General features: G+C 37.7%; 1 pseudogene; it reads left to right on the top strand.

Moving 5' to 3' along the window:
- Window positions 1–12,097: 12,097 nt before the first annotated feature.
- LOC125579904 lies at window positions 12,098–18,793 on the top strand (annotated as a pseudogene).
- The last annotated feature ends 2,694 nt before the right edge of the window (window positions 18,794–21,487 follow it).

A 21,487-nucleotide genomic window follows, 5' to 3' on the forward strand; every position in this document is an offset into this window, starting at 1 on the left:
CCTAATCCACTCGATTTCCAACTCTCTATCCGTTTAGATCACTTAACCCACGATTCAACATGGTATGTACACAAAATTTTCTAATTTTCGTTCTCATTAGGGTTAAGATATAAGATGAACTAGAACCGGGATTTTAGGGCTTCTATAGATCAGTTTGTGTCAATGGAATGTTAGAACAGGGATTACGGATTGATTCAACTGATTATTAGGCTGTGCAAATCGAATTGCATCGAATGGGCTTTTGCAGGTTCCCGCGATGGAGAAATCGATCGATGATACACTTTTTCATCGATCGATTGTGACGCTGATATATCGATCGACAATGACCCAGAACCGTCGATCGATGTCGCCATTAAACCATCGAGCCTTACTGATTTTCTATCTTCGTTTGTGGACTTTGGTTGCAGATGTAAGAAAGAAGAACGAAGAGGAGGTTCGACGACGGCGGTAGTAGCACAGCTCCACCTCCACCACCGGTTCGCGAGCAAGACCCTTGGCCAAGAGAGCACAAAGACGAACCCATCCCGCTCTTCAACCACTTCGATAACCCACGCCCTGCAGCCAAGAGCTTGTCATGCAGAAACCGTGCGATCACAGACACGAAGGGACGACTATGACAGCATATTCTACAGTGAATGGCTGAAGGTTTCTATCGAGCCGACGCGATTCATTGACCCAGACGTGATCTGCCTGCTGGGCATCAGATCGGACCTCGAAGACATGTTCGTGGAGCTGGGTATGGGAGACATGGCCACCAACCCACAGGTCCTCTACCCGGGGCTGGTCTGTCTGTTCATAGCCACAGTGCAGGTCTATTACGACCACGAGAGGGCGAGGAGAGCGAGCGAGGGTATCTTGACCTTCTTCATATGAGGCATCCATTAAAGAGTCCCTCTCTCGACTCTCTGCACTATCTACGGGTTCCAGAACGCGGAGCTTGAGCACACTGTAGTCCTCGGCTTCACAGGGAGATCACAGTTCTGGGGGCACATAGCTACAGGCATTTTCGACTCAGGTTCGGCTCTTAAGACAGACATCTGTCACCCGACTCTGTGCTACTTCATGAAGGTCCTTGCCAACACTCTGGTGTGCAAGATGGAACCTAGTAAGGTTCGGGTACAGGAGCTCACTTTGGTCTACTACGTGGTGCGGAGCTTGGTTCCCATGGAGGGCATTGAGGAGCCTGCAGATGACGTGCGGCCCCAACCTAGGAGCCATTTTCTCTGAGCATCTCGTCAACCTCAAGATGAAGCCATTCCAGTCAACGGGAGCGAAAAAGGAGACGGCCGGGAGTCAACTTACACTGATCTTCAGACACTGCGGGGTCCCGTTAGATGATGCTGCGATGGATGACCAGCTCATCTACATGGATGCAGCGCACCTCACGAGCGAACAGTGGCTCAAGGACAACACTACTGGAGCTTCAGGGATGAGGACGGCCCGCACTTGGTGGAGCTGCCACACCGTGCACTCACGGACTTCTCAGCAGGCATCCCCAGCATCCAGTTCCATCCTGACCCGCGCCTCCTCCGTGCTCCAACGACCATGCCGTGATGCTACAGTGCTACACTGTCCAGCGCCCTGGAGGACCTCAGCAGGATCAGCCTGAGGCCATGTGTAACGACCCGCTCCCAGAGTATTTTTAAATTTGAAGAAAATAAATCGTGAGAGGTTTTATTCTACAAGGAGAGTTCTTTTCTAAGTGTGGAAACACTTGTAATCGTGAAGTTTGGGTATAAAAACATATCTTGCCTATGTGTGGGATCCTAAGTGAGCCCATGGAATAAATTCGGAACTGGCGGAGCGATGATAAACTGATCATGGAACGTTTAGAGTATACGTAAGGCAAGATCAAGACAGCAAGACCAATTAAGGAATGTTCGGCTATTGGACAATGCGGGTTCGAAGTAAGGAAAGTTTGACTAGCCATCATTGCGGGATAATATAAAAGTAAGGTCGGATCTGCAGGAGTCAGCTAATGAAAGAATCGAAGATATCAAGTCGAGCCATTGATGGTGATCTTTGACCAAGCCAAATAAGGAAACATGCATTAAGTGATCGGCTTGGTGAGGAAGTCTTTGACCAAGACAAATAAGGAAATCACACTAAATGTCCGGCTTGGTGAACAAGTCCAGAAACTAGTATAAAAAGAGATCTCCAGTTCTCATTTCAAGACAACCAAGAAAACTAGATTTAGAGAGAAGTCGTAGCAAGAACGATTTTGTAGAGAGAGAAGTTTGAGAATAGGGGTCGAATGAGGAGAAGCTAAGGAATTCTTCACCAGAAAACGCAAGGAAGTTCAGAGTCTTCGAATCCTAGAGATTCAGCCAAGGTGAGGGCGTGATTCGTGGCAACTTAATAACTAGTATTTTTTATTATAGTTGGTTTGTTAGAATGATAATTATGCATTAGAGGAATCGTTTATGGAAAGTTTGTTCTTCGTTCTTCGAGCTGGTTCTCAAGGATCGAAGAACTTTCATGCGTTCATAGGATAATTGCATATTAGATTGCGTGAAATGATGTCATGTTTAATTGAGATGTTTATGTGAAATGTGTTGTTTTGATTTGACCAGAATTAGAATTTTAGGTTGGAAATGTTATAGGAACCGATTGAAATTGAAGTAATTTATGGAAAGTACATGATTAGATGAATATGATTTAATTAAGTAAAGTATGTTTTTTTTTGCCTTCGGGCCGCGTATGTTGGCTTCGGCCGTAATGGACCTTCGGGTTGCAGGTTGACTTCGGCCGCAGGTTTGGCTTCGGCCACAGGTTTGGCTTCGGCAGCAGGTTTGGCTTCGGCCGCAGGTTTGGCTTCGGCCGCAGGTTTGGCTCTGCAGGTTTGGCTTCGGCCGCAGGTTTGGCTACGTGCCGTAATGGACCGATAGGTCACAGGTTTGGCTTCGGCCGCAGGTTTGGCTACGGCCGCAGGTTTGGCTACGGCCGCAGGTTGGCTACGGCCGCCGGTTTGGCTACGACCGCAGGTTGATGGACCTTTGGGTCGAAATGTTAGGAAATGTTAAAGTAAAGGAATGATAGAACCGAAGGTTAGGTTGTTCGTTTTGGATGCATGAAAATGGATAAGTAATAGGAAAAATGGCTAAGTAAGAAATAATGGAAATGAATTGCTAGGTTGATAGAATGGAAATGCTAGGTTGTTAAAATGGAACATTGAATTTTATTGTTTGATTATTGAGTTGCATGTGGGCGGTTTTGAGCGTCTTCACTGAGTAATTTTGTATACTCATGCCTCCTTTTGCGGATGCAGGTAAGTTTGATTATGTGAACTAGAGTCCGATGCTATAAAGACCATCGGGAAAGAGTGTTTTAACTTGGGGTAATGTTTTAAGAGTTTTGATCAAACCGTCTTATTGTAACAGTATGAATTTTCAGTAATTGGTTTCGGATTTTGTTGACCAAGTTATAGTATTTATTTGTATTCTTCCTTTGAAAATTGGTCAAATCTTTACTTAGAATTTTCAACGTGTTTTTCAAATATTTCTGGGTCGAGGTGTTTCACCATGCTTCTGCCATTCCCGCTTATGCCAGACATGTCTACACGCCCTAAGGAAGATTTCCAGCGCGTTGTAGTTGATGCTCTCACCGCCATCTGGGCTAGAGTATCGAGATGTCGTTGTTCGAGCAGGAGGAGTGTGCGATCCAGCTCACCGTCAGCAGTAGGGGCAACTCCGCGGAGACCACCGACGAGACTACTGATGAGGACTAGTCCTCATATCTCTATCCTTATCTACTTATGTTTTCTTTTGCTCTCGTACTTTTAGGATTTCTTCTCGGATTTATTATCTTATGTTATGACTGGAGTTTATCTATTTGTTGATCTTGCATGTGTTTGGATTGTCTAACAGAGCAAACCTGGCTGACTAATACTCACATTGTGATGAGTTAGACCCATCAATACGTTGCAGCAGGCGCATAAATTTTCTGTCTCTGCGCCGTCGATCGACAAAGAGGCACTACAAAAAAAGTTTACATTGATAGCACATTGTTATAGCACGTTTAACTGAACTGCTATCGTTGATGGTTTATAAATTTTCGTATTATATAATAGCGTTAGATAAACGCTATGATAGAGAAAAACCTAAAATAACACTTAATTAATGCTATTTAAAAAATTAAGTGAGCGGAAATATAAAATCACTGATTCCGCCAATATTCAGCGGAAGAATGACTTAAGCGCCAAAGACATTATTTAAGCGGCTTCAGTAATGTTATCAAAGACGTATAATAGCATTTTCCTAACGCTAAAAAAAGCTATGTGAACCCTAAACCCTAAACATGGTTTTAAACCCTAAATTCTATAGACAACCCTTAAAACTCTAATATTTTCATATTATAACTTCAAATCTTAAAACTATCTCAGAATTTAATATTTTTATCTTAAAATTTAATTTCCTCAACACAAATATTAAATCTTCAATCAAACTCTTTTATATCTAAACACAATTTTTAATTTCCAAAATTCTTTAATTAACTAATAACTTTAAATTCATTTTAACATTTATAACCTCTAAACTAAAATAAATAAATTCCAAACCCTATATATATCTCAACTCCAAACCATATTCCCCAAACCCCAAATATACTTTAAGCCCTATGTACTATACCATATATATATAGTTTCATATCTTAAATTCAAACCTTAAACTATAAATCCAAACCATACCCTAAATCATATACCTTAAATGCATACTAAAATCCTTAAAACTTTAATTTTTAAATACAAAAATATTATTTCTGTAGTATATGTGAAATTAACATTCAAACTTAATATTTATAATTTTCAAGCCTTATACCCCAAATATAAACCCTAAGCCAAATACTTCAAACCTTATATCATAAAGACTAAACTTTATTTCTAAATCTTATATCATAAGAAATCTAAATTTATTTTAAATTTCAAATCCCATAACTGTGCTTCTAACCCTAATTATTTTCTAACTCTTACTTACAAAAGTAACAAAATATTAAAAACTAAATAAAAAATAGAAAGCTTGCTTCTGACTGGTCAAGGCACAAAGGGAAGGATTGACTTTGATTAGCCATCCACCGTTGATATGAAAAATCGTATGGTCACAAAATAATCAAATAATCAATTCTTTTTTTTATTCCTCTTAATTAATCATTTCAGTACAAATAATATAATAAAGTGAAATGTTGAGATTGGTTAATATTTGATGACAAAGATAGCTAATTTTAACCATTAATTATTTTGATCCAATGGATCTAATTCACTCCCCTCCTTGTCCTATCATTTTCTTTTGGTCTTCCTCTCACTTCCAGACTCTCACGTTTCTCTCTTCTCATCTCTTCTGAGATTTCATTTCATCTTTCTACTCTTCTTCTTTCTTCACCATAGCAATCCTCATTCTACAAACACAAACCATCATCACAGTCACCTCGTCTACCACTACTTCTACCTCACCAACCATCACCTCCGCCCGACGCCACCATCACATCCGCCGCCTCCTCCTCCTTGTTCCCCACCTTCGCGGACCACAATCGCATCCTCCTCCTCCTCCTCGTTACTCAACCACAAGCGACCATCTTTTCCACTACCACCACTGCTTCTGCCTCAATCAAAAGCGATTCTTCCTCTACCCCCCATTACTCTCTTTTATCTTCTAATCTCAAAGATTTTTGTTTCACATTTTTTTTTCAGATCTAGATTCGTGAATGGAGATGTGAGACTGGAGATGACGAACAGAGGTCTCAAACAACGTAAAGAAGTATTCACAAGATTGAGGAAGGATGAGAAGACAAACGAAGGTTGAGGAAGGCTAATTAGGCAGACGAAGCTTGAGTAAGGTGGAGAGTCAAAAGATGGTTGACGGGAAGTGGGAGGAGGCACGGAAGCTGCAGTGGAGGAGACACTGACGCCGGAAGCAGAGACGACAACGTCTCCGGTCAAGGTTGGAAGAGGCGCAAGGCTCATGAAGGAGGCGGCTCGACTTTTTTTTTAGGTTTAGATTTCTTTTAGATTTAGTTTAGTGTAAACCGAGTAAGGAAAATTGTGTGCTTTGATTTTATTTTTAATTTCTGGTTTAGTATTGTAAACCGGAATGTATTTGTAAACCAATTTTAATTTATAAATAAAATTTATTTTATTTTAAATTATAAAACAATTTTCATTTAATTTTTAATTTTTTAAAAAAATTTTAATTATTTTTTTTTATTTATTGTATAATGACCTATCATAGTTCGAAAGTAGTGCTATAGTTAATTTAAATAATATCATTCAAACATTGCTATCGTATCTGCACATTTCGTAGCGTCCAAAAAATACTATCGTAGAGGGCGTACCTATGATGGTTGCCGATGACATTGCATTTATGAATTCGCTATGAAACCCCTACTATAGCATATTTTCCGCGCTAAGAATGTACATATTTCTTGTAGTGAGGTGCTTACGTCGATCGACGGAGATGCACTATTGTCGATCGATAACGTGGTGTGTATGTCGATCGACATTTGAGAAATAGGGGTATGGACATTCATTTCTCATATCTAACATCTAACCTAGTACTTATGATTTATTCTCTAACCAACTTAGACTGAATATCACTGGGGACAGTGAAATTTAAGTCTGGGGGAGGTATTTACTGATACTAGTTTGTTATATGATTTCTATAAAAAAAATGTTTTCAAAGAAAAATGTTATATCGAGTCAGGATGGGGATAATGAACTTTTTAAAGTTTTACTTGTTATCTAACCACTCTATTGCGCTATTCTTAGACTACTGACTGTAGAAAGTACTAGAGATACTAAAGTAGATCAACCTGTCAACTATGACAACACTTGCTGAGATTGTTTGAAGGAACCAAAGCTGACCTCCAACCTAACCTGACTCAACTGCTTGTCTTGGGGTTTGGTATACATTGGATCAGATTCCTCTTTCAGCTCTGAAAAGGTATAAGTCTGTAAATTTTTGGTTTCCTTCTCTCCTCTCTTCGGCATCTTAAGATATAAAAAATTGAAATGATTTCCTGGAAGAGGCAGAGGGGTAGGAGTGTCTCTAGTGACCCCATTATTCTAAGTCTGATGGGAATGATCACACATTGTGGAAACGAGGGGTAGGAGTGTCTCTTGTGACCCCGGTATTCGCTATACTTTGTTAAAAAAAAAAAATATATATATATATATATAATAAAAAGAGATTCAGAGAATAGAGATATATGGAGAAAAGAAACCAGAATAAGACTACCTGATTACTTAGATATCTGCTGGAGTAAGAGTCCATGTGCCCATTGATCGATACTCCCAATATTTAGCATACACTTTTTATTTATGCAAGAAATGAGGTTAGTAGAGGAGAAAGTCATATAAGATCTGTTGAGTTGCAGGCTAGATGTATTTGGTTGCTATTCTAGGATAATGTATGATGTGCTTCTGAAGTTAGGATCCCTATGATATGGTTAGCAATATTATAGAAGTGATGATTACAAGTTTAAAGGTTGAGTGAGTCCCCGTCGTTTTTAAACCTCTCTCAGAGAGACTGCTCTACTATGTTTTGCTTGAGGACAAGCAAAAGAGTAAGTCTGAGAGACTTTATAGACCATGGATTTCACTTACTTTTAGCCATGGTTTATACATGTTTTAGAATCTTTCATATGCATTTGGACCCTTTTTATAGTAATTAAAGGTTCAGGTACTTACTTGAGGAAAATGATGTATTTGGAGCGATTTGGATACTTTTTGAGCTTTGCTGGAAATAGAAGATAGTCGATCATTTATCAGAATATCGACCGACGGTTACCAAGCAAAATCGATTGATGGAAAGCTCTTCTCATCGATCAACGGCGAAGCCACCCGCAAGTTAATGCCGCTTGTTAGGCTATATTATTAGGGTTTTGTATTATTTTACAGGCAGATTTGCCAAGAGACCTTTTAGACCTAGTTTGGAGAGAGGCAACAAACCACCATTGGAGGGAGAGAGAGCTTAGGATTGGAGAGATAGTTCTGAACTGCAAAACAGAGACGATCTTGAACTTCCTTACTTTCATTTACTTTATTGCTTACTCTTGTTATTCATTTTATTTAAGTATTATTCAGACCATCATAACCATGTGCTTTATGAATATGTCCGAGTAGTCCTTACTGTTAGATTTAGGTTTCTCAATAGGTTGATACATGTAATGCTAACTTAAACTATTGCTATGGTGTTTAAAAATATAGTTCTTCATCTAGTTGTTCTTAAAGCTAAGTTTAGGATTTATCACCCTTTAAACTTAGATCTTAGGATTAATTGAGATCAAGCCATTGCTTGACTCAATACCTGAAAATAAACTAGTATGATCTAACTGACTAGATACACACGAGAGTTGGTCTAGTAAGTTAGAGAACACTAATCAAACCCATCTGTAAAGCTTTCTGGAAGAAGCGTCGATCGACGCAACGATAGTTCTGTCGATCGATATTTTGAAAGGTGTATCGATCGATATTCTTTACGAATCATCAATCGATACTTTCTCGTGATTAACATACGAGAGTTGAATTCCGAGATCCAGATTAGATAATCTAATTGATTATACCTGAGTTTGAAGTTCGAGAACAGTTAATATCAATAAACCCCTAAAAACTCAAATTAAGTTATTTACTTATCATACCTAAGAATATACCTGAATCTAGCTATTTCCCCAACTGTTAACAACCTCAAATCAAACCAATTGAGCAATTACCTTGCTCACCAACTCATTTACTGCTTTAAAACTTATTAATCTAGCTTTATTTCGAAGACTGTAAATCTATTGTGTAATCCTAGAGTCTCTGTGGATTCGATCCCTTAGTACTACATCTGAACCTCTTATTTGAGAGAGTAATTCACTCCTTAGGGTAATTTGAGTCATATTAACGATATGCTAGTGAAATCTTTCAAAGAACACGAACACATCGCACATCTGTGAGAGTGGTTCGAGAGATTGAATTTACAAAATATGAAATTTAACCCGACCAAATGCCGCTTTGCTGTATCATCGGGCGAATTCGTTGGCTACCTCGTCACATACCGTAGAATTGAGGCCAACCCAAAGCATATTAACGAGCTAATCGAAATTGCCTCCCCAAAAAATAAACAGGAAGTACAAAGGCCAATCGGCAGAGTCGCGGCTCTCAATCGCTTCATCTCAAGGTCTACCAACAAGTGTCTACCTCTCTATAACATCCTGAGAGGAAAGAAAAAATTTGAATTGTCCGAAAAGTGCAAAAAAAACTTTCAAATAGCTGAAGCATTATCTGACTAGTTATACTCTAACTAGAGGAGGAAGAGCAATACAACTAACACAAAATATTCAAGAAATAGGCTGGGCAAATCTTAGTGGAAAAGGTAAACGAGGTCGCTGTGGCCGCAATCACTATTTAATGTCTTTCTTCATCTTGCTTTCTAGGATTCAAATGTTAATCTTTTATCTTGAGTTTTTTAATGCTTCTTATTTGTTTCAAATTTTATCAGACTTATGAGTGAAAATTTATACATGTACTTTCTTGTATTTTTAATTCGGAAGTTTTTTTCAAAAAGATAAAAAAATAAAAACATAAATACTTGTTTTCGTACTATTCTCATGTCGTCTAATGCTCTCTTCTTTAAGGTACTATGCGCATTTAACTGTCGAAGGTGAACTCCTATTATTTATGGATTTGATAGAAACCCACTAAGCCCAATAAAATCTGCCCTTTCTCTTTGCAGCATACCTACAATTTAAATAATCATTCAACACAAATTTAAGATACAATATAAGGTGTGTCATGTATTAAATTAAGTGGGGGTAATTCAATGGCTGGATATCTCTATAAAATTCTTGAGTCATTTCTTGGCTAGGACGTGGTTAGTAAACCTCTTTTTAGCATACATAAGTAATGCCTTTATTAGTATATTTTCTTCTGGCAAGATCAGGACCGAGCTGTCGAAACTCCATTTTCATTCAAAAGAGGATTTTAATCAAACGAATTAAATGAGAGGTTTGACTTTTGCCTTTGATAGAAGTTGTCAGGACAATAAATTGTATCTATAAAAAATAAGTTTCAGTCTTTAGGTTTTTGAAAGTTTGATAGGATATAGAGTTGCTTAAGATAGAATACAAATACAGCCTGTATTTGTTGTTATTAGAGACTGAGACGCATGATCTGTACGGTTACTATAATACTCATCGTTTCGATTTCATTTGATAAGAGCCTCTGACTATCTTCTTAATTCTTCTTTTTCGGAGTTAATAAATCGAGAAGTGATCGTTCCACACATATATCATGACTGAACGTCATCAATCGTGGGTTCGCCATTTTTTTTTCCAAATTGAATTTTTATATGTAATAATTAGTACTCATGCCTCAGTGGTCAAATTAGAGAACTGCCATTTGTTTTCCTTCCCTTATTTTGTTTCTGATTTTACCCCTACTACCACCTATTGCCCTTGTCCATAGTTGTCCATAGTTGTGCAAGTTTGTCTGCCTCTTTTTTCATCTTTAACTCCTCGTAAAAGCAAGCTAGGTGATTCAACGTATTTTCCAAAAAGATCTTTTTTTGAAAAGTCATCATTTATGTGGTGTGTTTATGAAAAATAAGAATTACGTTAATTTCCACCACTAATCTCAATTCTTTTTTTTCTTTATCTAAAGCAAAATTCACCTTCAATATTCAGAAAATTATTGTTTGTTGTTCGGTTTTTAAACTATGGAGGATCCCAACCTACCTATGAAGATGATGAGAACCTTATTAAGAGTAATAGAGTTGATTTCTACATGTCTGAAGAGTAGAGAAACATAATCATGCCATTGTTGTAAGAGTAGATAATTAGTGAAGGATCTTTTATATTGCAAAAAACTCCAAACTTCAGCACAAAATTGTTGGACTTGTTAAATTATGCCCGAGAAGATTGTTGTAAACATAGAGTGACTTGTATAAATGGCACACATGATTTGGTCTTGAGCTGTCTAAAAAGCATGCATGTTGTTTTATGTACAGATTTTGTTGTCTTCATGGAGAACAACATTTCTCAGATCAATTTATTTTTTCTCTCACTTCATTATAATATCAACATATAGTACAATTCCAACTATAACAGTTCAAACAACTGGATTATAGGTCTCCCGGTAGTATATTCCTTTTCTTGTTTGTAGTCTTTAGCTACAAAATTTGAGCTTATCGAGAGTTTCGTCCTCTTGTAACTTAGTGTAGAATACTCACTTGCTACCAAGAATATCATTCCCCGAGTTCTTGGAACTAAGGACCATGTACGTGTTTCTGGAAAATTGTTCATTTCCTGTGAGAACCGAAATTTGCACTGTTTATTTCCCTTGAATTAGGAAAGAGGTCTCGGATATCTGCTAAACCACACGCCAAGCAATCAGAAACACGAAAAGACAAACAGAAAAATGTGAGAATCGAAACGAGAACGAAATTGGTTTTATTCCGAGTCTGCGTCTGAGCGTTACAAAAAGATAAAGGCCTCGGCTCCTAGAGCTGTCGGCGGAAAAACCCTAGTTCTATCACCTAAGATTGCAGAAAACTTAATTGAGGCGGAGCTCAAGTAACAAAAACGAAAAGTTGCCTAAATCGCTCTAAGTATTGCTCTGAGTAATAATTCTTGTTTTTCCTCGCCCCTTCAGCTTTGATCCCCTTATATACTCCTTCTAAGGCGGTTTGCCTTTTCCCTTTCTGCCCTTGGTCAACTTTAACGTTTCGCAGAAATATTCCATTTTTCTTCGATCTTTGTATTTTTCCTTGGAAACTTGATATTTATCTTCGGAAAGTTGATATTTATCTTCTTCTGGGCAACAAATGATAAACCGTCGTAAAAACTGGGCTTGATTTCATAAAATCATAAGTGAGGTCTTTGCCGTGTTATGTCCCTTTCTGGGCCATTTTTTGACTTCGGCGCTTTTATGATTTTATAACAAGAATGCTTCCGAAACGACGTCAATTCCGGAGAACATTCAAATTCCTTGTATAGCGTAGGCAACCTTGGGTGTTCGGCTAACCGTTGCCATTTTATACGATCAATCCCAATGTTTTTCGAGAAAAAAAAAGTTCTTTCAGTTTTTAAATTTTAAAGTTTCAATGATACCTCTGATCGAGACGAAACAAGAATGAGTTCAATGCAATCTTGGGAGAGGAGTTACGAGTACGAGGCGAAGACAGACTCTGGTCGATCCAGCTCGGCGAACGGCCGAGCTGAATCTGTGTTGGGTCTAGCTCAGCCGTTCTCCGAACAGGACTGGTCCAGCTCGGCGAACGGTAGAGCTGAATCCGTGTTCGATGATCAAGTTTGTTTGTTTCAACGAACTGATCTATAGACCTTTGAATGTTTTCCCGTTCTTTCTCGACTTCTTTTTTTTATGGACGAGAAAACTTTCTCGAACGTTTTTTCTGACGTAGATATCGTCGTAACCGATTTTGACCCTAATATTTCCTATCCCATGACATTTGTCCAACCCTTGCCTTCTAGAGTTGTAGTGGTAGTTTTAGACTCATAGTAGGATGTCCTATGATTAAGGAGAATGAAATTTGGGATTCAGTTTTGAAATTCCCACTTTGGAGCGTGAGACCATTTGGTGAGTGGAAGTCACTAGAGACATATTTGTAGCTTTTGATGTACGCTAATTTCTATCTCAAACCTCTGCTATCTGAGAGGTTTACTCGGGTATCCCATGTAGCATTGAAAAAGGAGAAGCTGTAAATATAGGTTCTCCTAATCTTGCAGCTATATTACAATTCCTTTGAATTGGAGGGAAATATAATTTTGTGAGTAGAAGAATCACTCTTGCAGTGAGAGGAGGTAGAGCATGTGTTCAGACATGCTCAGTGGAAGGTGAAAAGGAAATATAAGATGAACAAGAAGATGAATCTTCATGATTTCGCAAAAAACTTTGTTAACAACAAGCTGTTAATGTTGGACTTATTGCACCAAAAGTAAAGGAACTATGAACATTCTCAAATGGGAAGTTATGTTCATCAAACAGCATATAGCATATAATATAGATCCTTCATGGGAGGAAACAAGCATGTATAACCTTTAAATTTTTCATAGTACCCAATAAACATACTATGCGTTTATAACTCGTTGGATGTATATGCACAGAGCGTTGAATAGTAAGAGAATCAAAATGTTTGAAAGGAAGAGTATTCATAAGTTTTGCCAAACAAGATCTCGTTGGAACTTTTATGGTTATCAAAAAGATACGATGAAAAGAGGTTGGATAGAAAATTTGTTGTATAGAATGTTTCAATCCATATCTTTTTATGAAGTTCGCTTTGAAACATCATAGAGACTCATCCATTGATGTGTTTGTGTTACCTTTTTGGTAACCATTATACTGCGGAGAATGGATACAAGAGATAAACTGTCAAGTGCAAAGTGCGAGAGAATGGCAATAATGGTGAACTCTCCTCCACCATTACATTGAAAGATTCTTATTTTTAAGGCCCATTAGTTTTCAATAAGTCGCTGAAACATGATGAAAATTAAGAGAAATCTGATACTTTTAATTGATAGAACCAGCAGTGGCAAGAGTTATTATCAGTGAATATTACATAGAATACAAAATTTTTTGACATAATTGGAAAAAGATTTCAGAGATCAAAATAGACATTTTCTAGGGTCTATACTCAACAAAATAGAAACAACCAAAAGCAAACAACTACTCTTACATATATGACATGACTCACACATCCTTTATGTACTTTTATTGATGATGATAAACTTCTTATGATGCAAATAGTTGAGCACTTGAGAGTGAGGATGAGCAAGACTCATATGTTACACTTCATCGCTTGATGAGCTTTACCTATGGAGCAATGAAATTAAAACTTTGCCACTTCAAGAAAATATAGACCCTCACAAATGAAGTCTTCTTTGTTCTTTACACGAACACCAACTGAGTAATATTTAAGTGAATAATAATAATTTGAAGTGAGTTTAGACACAAACAACAAATATTTAGCCATATTGGGACAAATCATTTGAATCGAATACTACATGGGGTTAATGGTTTGTAAGTGGAACCAAAAATTGGTTATATGTTGAAAGTTAACATCATCTATCAACACAAAACTACCACCTTTATAAGGCTGAGTATAAGAGAGATGATGAGGGGGTTTGTGGCATGTGCAATTGCTACAGAATATTCCTACCACTCAGCTTCCATGTGGTACTTGAGAAATGTGATTTTCATTGCTGCTAACACTGAGGAAAATTTTCTCATTTTGCTAGGAGTTGTTAAAAATATGCTAACACAGTAGAGCTGTGTGTCTAAATTGTCCAAAAATTTGACATGAGGGTAGGAGTCTGATGACACTAAAGAGCTTGAGGCATAGATTTATTTATGAAATTATCTTCCATGTGTATTGAAAGAATCACAGCTTGTTCTGCCACCAAATATTCTATTTGACCGACCTCGGACTTCGTTATTTTAATACTGGAGTTATTGGTACGAGTGATGCTAAAATCCAAGTAAGGATTCACATCTCGAGTAGTGTTGTAGCTGTGAAGCCTATCGTAATATCTTGTGAGGCGGCAAGCAATATCATCAAAACTCGGGGTTGGATAGAGATCACTGAACCCTTAATGCTCATTTTTAGGGGTTTATATTCTCTACACAAGGCATGAAAAACTGCAAAGATCTTCATTTGTTTAGTTAGAGGGCTATCAGTTGAAGTAAGTTTGTCACTTATTGAATTGATTTCTTAAAGGTAATAAGACATGGGCTTGTCAAGTTTAGTAATAGTTTAAATCTTCCGCTGTAAATTGAATAGCTTAGCTGCAGAAGCTCGGTTAAAGTAATTAGCAAATGTTGTTGAGCTATTTCAATGATGGAGTTGTCCTACTAGGCTATATGTCATCTTGTCCCATTATGTGTATCATTATCTTAAACGGTATTGTTATGTAGAGTCTCTAAATCTGGTGAAATTTTTGCATGAAAAGTATACATTCATAATTAACTTCTACACATTTTCATTTCATTCCAAAATTAGTTTTCGTCTAGTTAGACAAAATCGACATTAATAAAGTAATACATGTTTTCTTCACACTGAGCCGTGTCATCACTCTTCATTCGCATCACGCCACACATATATACATTGGTTCCTATTTCATGTCATTTGGTTTAAGTTTTAGCATTCTAAACCATTTTATCTTTGTAGTTTTTTTTACCTATCTGACTCCGAAAGGATTACGATTTTTGTCGTGTTATGATTCCGGAAATAAGGTGTTCCTTGCTTGTTTGTGTAAAACTTTATGTTTTTATATAATCTAATAGATGACAAAAAAAAAATATTCAGTCTAACGTAAAGTGTAGTTTGCTTCGGTAAATGAAGCTAGAAAATGTAGTAATAAATATTACTCCCTCGTTTCATATTAAGTGTCGTTGTAGAAATTTTTTTCGTTACAAAATAAGTGTCGTTTTCGACTTTCAATGCAAAATTTATTAATTTTATTCAGCAATTTATTTTTCTTTTGGTCGAAATATGGTTAGGTGTATTGATAATTGTGTTTTTATATAGAAAATATACAAAATTAATTGTTTCTTTAATCCATCTGCATAAACCCAAAACGACACTTAATAAAACACAAGGAGTATCTTCCAAAAGAAAACAATAACTATGAGATAATAAGTCAACAAAAGAGGACAAAGGAGGGCTGAATAAGGGAAAGCAGCAAGATGAGGATCAACTTAATGTGCTGGTGCCGTACGCCCAACGTACGCTATTGTACCAGCAATTTGTCAACACTAGGTGACGCTGTGGTAGGTACATATATAAATAATGGATTGTAAAATTAGTATAAGTCAAACAAGATCAAATTTATCTGTGGGTGCTAGGTGGTGTGGCATGGTCCCTAATTTTGGAACAAAAACTGTGCAAAATTAAATCTGATAAAAAAAAAAAACATCGATGCCCTAATTCTTTCTTTTCTAGGATTGTAGAAATAGAAAAAAAAATATCAACCGCAAATAATCGCATAAAATATAGTATATTTTACAGTTAGCATTTCTATGAAACATATTTTAAAATTTTCAAAGAAATATTTTTAATATAATTTTCTTATTGAATATTATTATAATATGTTTCTTAAAAATCATAATTGCAAAGCAAAGTCTCTTTAAACCAGTAATTGACCAAATAGTTCATTAATATATTCAAAGAGAAAAAAATATGATTTTGTTATAAATCATATTGTGGATGTCCATAACCGGCCCAGTTCATAACCGGCACAATGCTAGAGAGAAAGAGAGTCGACTATGAGGAGAGAGAGAGAGAGAGAATCGGCATCTTGTCTTTTCCTTATTAGATTATGATTTGTATTCTTTCCATATTTGTATTTCTTTTCTTTAGTCTTTCTATTATTCTATGACGGTGTAATTTCCTATATATAAAGGGCTCCTTATGTTTATGAATAATACAGAACAAGAATACACAGATTATATTCTCTAGTTTCACAACACATTATCAGCACGATTACTCTAAACCCTAAGCTAAACAAACCCTAGCCGACGAATCCATAATCCCCTAGACGATAAACCCTAACCGTTGAGAACTCCCGATCACGAACCCTAAACCTAATACTCATCCTTTTCCCGTTCGTGACACGATCCCAGCTCACGACTTCAGACCGTCTCAGCTCGATCACGAGACATGATCTCAGCCAGCTCACAATAGACGACTCGATACCGCTCGCGATAACAGCTTGTTTCCGTTCGTGATCAGACGATCTCAGCTTCAGCTTGCATTCCCGATACCAGCAAGGACAGCTCGCGATACGTTCCAGCTCTAGACGACCTCAAATCAATCTCAACGTTCAGTTCGCGATCCTCATCTCATTGGTGGTCCATTCAACCCTACTTGAGGTTAAGGTAATCCTTAAACCCTAATGGAAACCCTAGGGTAATAGATCAAAACCCCAATGAGTAAATCGAAGCTCATAATCATAAGTTCGATTCCCTAAACCCCAATTGATCTAATGATCAAAATCATTTTTCTAATACCTTTAGCCGCATACATGCATAATAAATGCTATGCATGAAATCGATTAGAACCTTAAAGCTAATGCAAAATCGATTTTATCCAAACCCTAATTAATCTTTGAGATCGAAATTGATTGTTTGAATGATTGTATGTTTGGATATAGTATGCTAGCCTCGATTAATTAAAACCGTATTGAATTTGATCACATAGAAATCGATTGCTAGGATTGATAATCTCATTCTTGAATTTGGTTGTTTGAATTGATAAAACCGATTGAATGATTTTCAAATTGAAATCGTATTGATTATTTGATCGAAACCCTAATGTCTTGAAATTAAAATTGAATACTATCTTGTTTGATTGATTAAAACCGAATGCTTGAATTGAAATAGAAATCACTAGCTAGGTTAAATGATTTATGCATTCTCGTCTTGATAATGATCCGGCTAGTATTGATATTTTACATACATTCTTGAATGAACCCTAATTGATGCATTGCTCGACTGTTTGATTGCAATTACACATTGAACTCTTAGAAAACCGTTTGCTAAAATTGATAACGAATGACCATTATATTGATTGCATTGAAACCGTTTGCTAAGATTTTAGCCGTGCGGCTTGTTTGCATCATGCATGCATAATAGTACGAACTGATTGCATATAGAATCTGAATGCTAAGATTGAACATGTATGCATCATATACGAATGACCTATTTGCATCATACCTAGAATCCGGATTGCTTGAGCATACTGATTGCATTCGCTTGAACACTTTTAAATCTAAATTATGAAACATATGATTTCAGATGTCGAAAATCAACAACTTGGATTTTGCTGCCCTAAATCTCTCTGGAGATAATTACTTGCAATGGGCACTTGACGCTAAGATCATCCTAAAATCCAAGGGACTCAGTGAATGTATCACCGAGGGCAATAATGCAAGTGAGAAAGATAGATATGGAGCTATATTAATTATACGCCATCATCTTATTGAGAGTCTCAAAGATCAGTATTTGACTATTGAGAATCCTCTAGACTTTTGGACAGAGTTGAAAACGAGATATGATCACCAGAGAATGGTGTTATTACCAAAGGCTATGTATGATTGGAGGAATCTCAGAATCCAGGACTTCAAGTCCGTGGACGAGTATAACTCGGCCCTGTTTAAGATAGTTTCTAAATTGAAACTGTGTGGTGAGGATATAACGGATAAGGATATGCTTGAGAAAACATTTTACACCTTCCACACAAGCAATGTGTTGTTACAACAACAGTACCGTGAGAAGGGCTTCACAACTTATGCTAATCTGATCTCTTGCCTCTTGCTCGCTGAGTAGAACAATGAACTGTTGATGAGAAACAGTGAATTGAGACCTCCTGGAACAAACCCATTACTTGAGGCACATGCGGCCGTAGAGGATAAGAAAGAGTCGAACCATGTCCAAAGTGATAGCCAACACGACCGTGGTCGTGGAAAATGGCATGGACGTGGTGGTCGTGGCCGAAACTCGTTTGGTCGAGGCCGAGGCAACTCATATGGCCGTGGCCAAGGAAACTCTTATGGAGGCTGTGGTCATGGCCGAGGCCGTGGTACATCATTTAAACCATAAAACTCGACCAAATCTGTGTGCCATAGATGTGGTATGGATAACCATTGGGCTAAGACATGTAGGACTCCCAAACATCTCGTTGACCTCTACCAAGAGAGTTTGAAAGGGAAGAATCCTGAAGCTCATATGACTTATCAAGATGGTGAAGATGATTTCAATCATGAACGAGACGATCTTATGGATTATGAAACTTCAGATTGTTTAAAAGAATGAAGTTGAATTCGACATCTATGTTTTGTGTTCTTTGCTTTGGGTTTTCCATGTTTTGATTGCTTTGAACTTATTTTATTAATGAATGAACGTTTTTATATGAAGTCTCTAAAGTATCATTCCGGGTATAGCCAATCTCATAGAGGGCTACAGCCAGGCTAACATCCTGTTGCCTAAGGGTACGCATCTAGAGATATCTGAGCTTTAAAGACATTCAAATGAATGGCTTTCATATTGAGACTAAGGGCAAAGGAAACAAAGAGTTCCTTCAGATCATAGAAATCGACCAAGGACATAAGAAAGTCCTAGAGTATATACCTACGCTCTCTACTGGCCTTTATTACGCCAAGGTCAGTATGATGGAGTCCAATGCTGCATTTAACAAAGTGGCCACCGAGAATTTTACTCTCTGTCACGACCGGTTTTTGAATACAAACGGCCATCCTTTTAAACACTATACGTCTGGTGAGTTCATGTCCCAAGCGTTTAATGATTACTGTATATCCATGGGGGTAAGTGTAGAACACTCCGTGGCACATTACATACACAGAACGGCTTGGCCGAATCATTCATAAAACGAATTCAGCTAATAGCTAGACCATTGCTTATGACGTCTAAGCTTCCAGTCACAGCTTGGGGACACGCAGTCTTGCACGCGGCCGAACTGATTCGTATCAGACCGTCTAGTGAACATAAATATTCCCCATCACAATTGCTTACGGGTCATGAGCCAGACATATCCCATCTTAAGACATTTGGTTGTGCCGTCTATGTACCAATTGCTCCACCATAGAGAACAAAGACGGGACCTCAAAGGAGGATGGGGATATATATTGTATATTATTCCCCCACGATTCTAAAATACCTTGAGCCAACTACGGGTGATTTATTTAAGGCTAGGTATGCGGATTGTCACTTTGATGAATCCGAACATCCAACATTAGGGGGAGATAGCAATAAGCTGGTAAAAAAAGATTACATGGAATCAAACATCCTTATCTTGGCAAGATCCTCGGACTCAGGAATGTGATTTAGAAGTCCAAAAGATTATACATTTACAAAAGCTAGCTAATCAATTGCCAGATTCCTTTACTGACCCGAAAAAAGTGACTAAGTCATATATACCAGCTGCTAATGCACCAATAAGAATTGATGTTCAAGAGGGACACAATCAAGTTGTTACAGAGTCTAGACAACGTTTGAAACGTGGTAGACCAATAGGTTCCAAAGATAAGAACCCTCGGAAAACTAAGAAAGGTGCAGATAATGAAACCGAGGTTGTTAAAACCCTAGACATGACCGCGGCCGTTCCTAAATCCTGGGACTTAGCCGCGGCCGATCCCAAAACTCTAATAGCGATCGCGGCCGATCATGAATATGCGGCCGGCCCTGATGTATCTAATACTGATCCTTGGGACGCCAAGATTCAAGGTACTGAAGGTCCTGATAATAATGAGATCTCAATAAACTATGTCTTGTCTAGGATACAATGAAACAGAAAAGATGTTGACATTGATGATATATTTGCATGCAATGTAGCACTTGAAATTATTTATGATAATGAGGATCATGAACCCACGTCTATTTATGAGTGCACTCAACGATCAGATTGGATCAAATGGAAAAAAACTATAAACGTGGAGTTCAACTCTTTAAAGAAGAGAGATGTCTTTGGACCAATAGTCCGGACACCTTATGATGTTAAACCAGTCGGCCATAAGTGGGTCTTTCTGAGAAAGAGAAACGAACATGGTAATGTCGTTAGATATAAAGCACGGCTTGTTGCACAAGGATTCTCACAGAGACCAGGAATACATTATGAGGAGACATACTCCCCTGTAGCGGATGCTACTACTTTTAGATTTCTGATAAGTCTGGCTATAAAAAATAAAATTAGACTTGCGGTTAATGGATGTTGTAACTGCATACTTATATGGGCCACTGGATAATGAAATTTATATGAAAGTACCATAGGGTATAGAGTTGAAAAACAAATCGAGTACTCGAGAACAACACTGTATAAAGTTGAATAAGTAACTTTATGGATTGAAACAATCAGGCCGAATATGGTACAATAGGTTAAGTGAGTACCTAGAGAGAGAATGATACAAGAATGATCCGATCAGCCCTTGTATCTTTATAAAGAAATTCGGCCAGGGCTTTGTGATTATAGCAGTGTATGTTGATGATTTGAATATCCTAGGAACCTCTGGAGAGATTTCCCAAACAGTTGAATATCTTAAGAAAGAATTCGAGATGAAAGATCTTGAAAAAAATAAAGTTTTGTTTGGGATTACAGCTTGAGTACATAAGAGATGGAATCCTTGTGCATCAAATGGCATATACAGAAAAGTACTCAACAGATTCAACATGGCCGAGTCTCACCCATTATCTAGCCCCATGGTCGTGAGGTCCCTCGGCCTGGACACTGATCTGTTCCGTCCTAAGATGGACGATAAAGATGTCCTTGGTCCCGAAGTGTCATATCTCAGTGCCATAGGAGCTTTGATGTATCTGGCTAGTCACACGACCAGATATATGTTTTGCCGTGAATCTATTGTCTAGATTAAGCTCTTGTCCAACCCAAAGGCACTGGAACGGGATTAAACATGTTCTTCGTTACCTGCAAGGAACGAAAGACTTGGGTTTATTTTATACTAACCAAAACAAAGAAGGTTTAGTTGATTTTGCTGATGC

This window comes from Brassica napus, chromosome C1 (genome assembly GCF_020379485.1).
Source record: "Brassica napus cultivar Da-Ae chromosome C1, Da-Ae, whole genome shotgun sequence".
Taxonomy (NCBI): Eukaryota; Viridiplantae; Streptophyta; class Magnoliopsida; order Brassicales; family Brassicaceae; genus Brassica; species Brassica napus.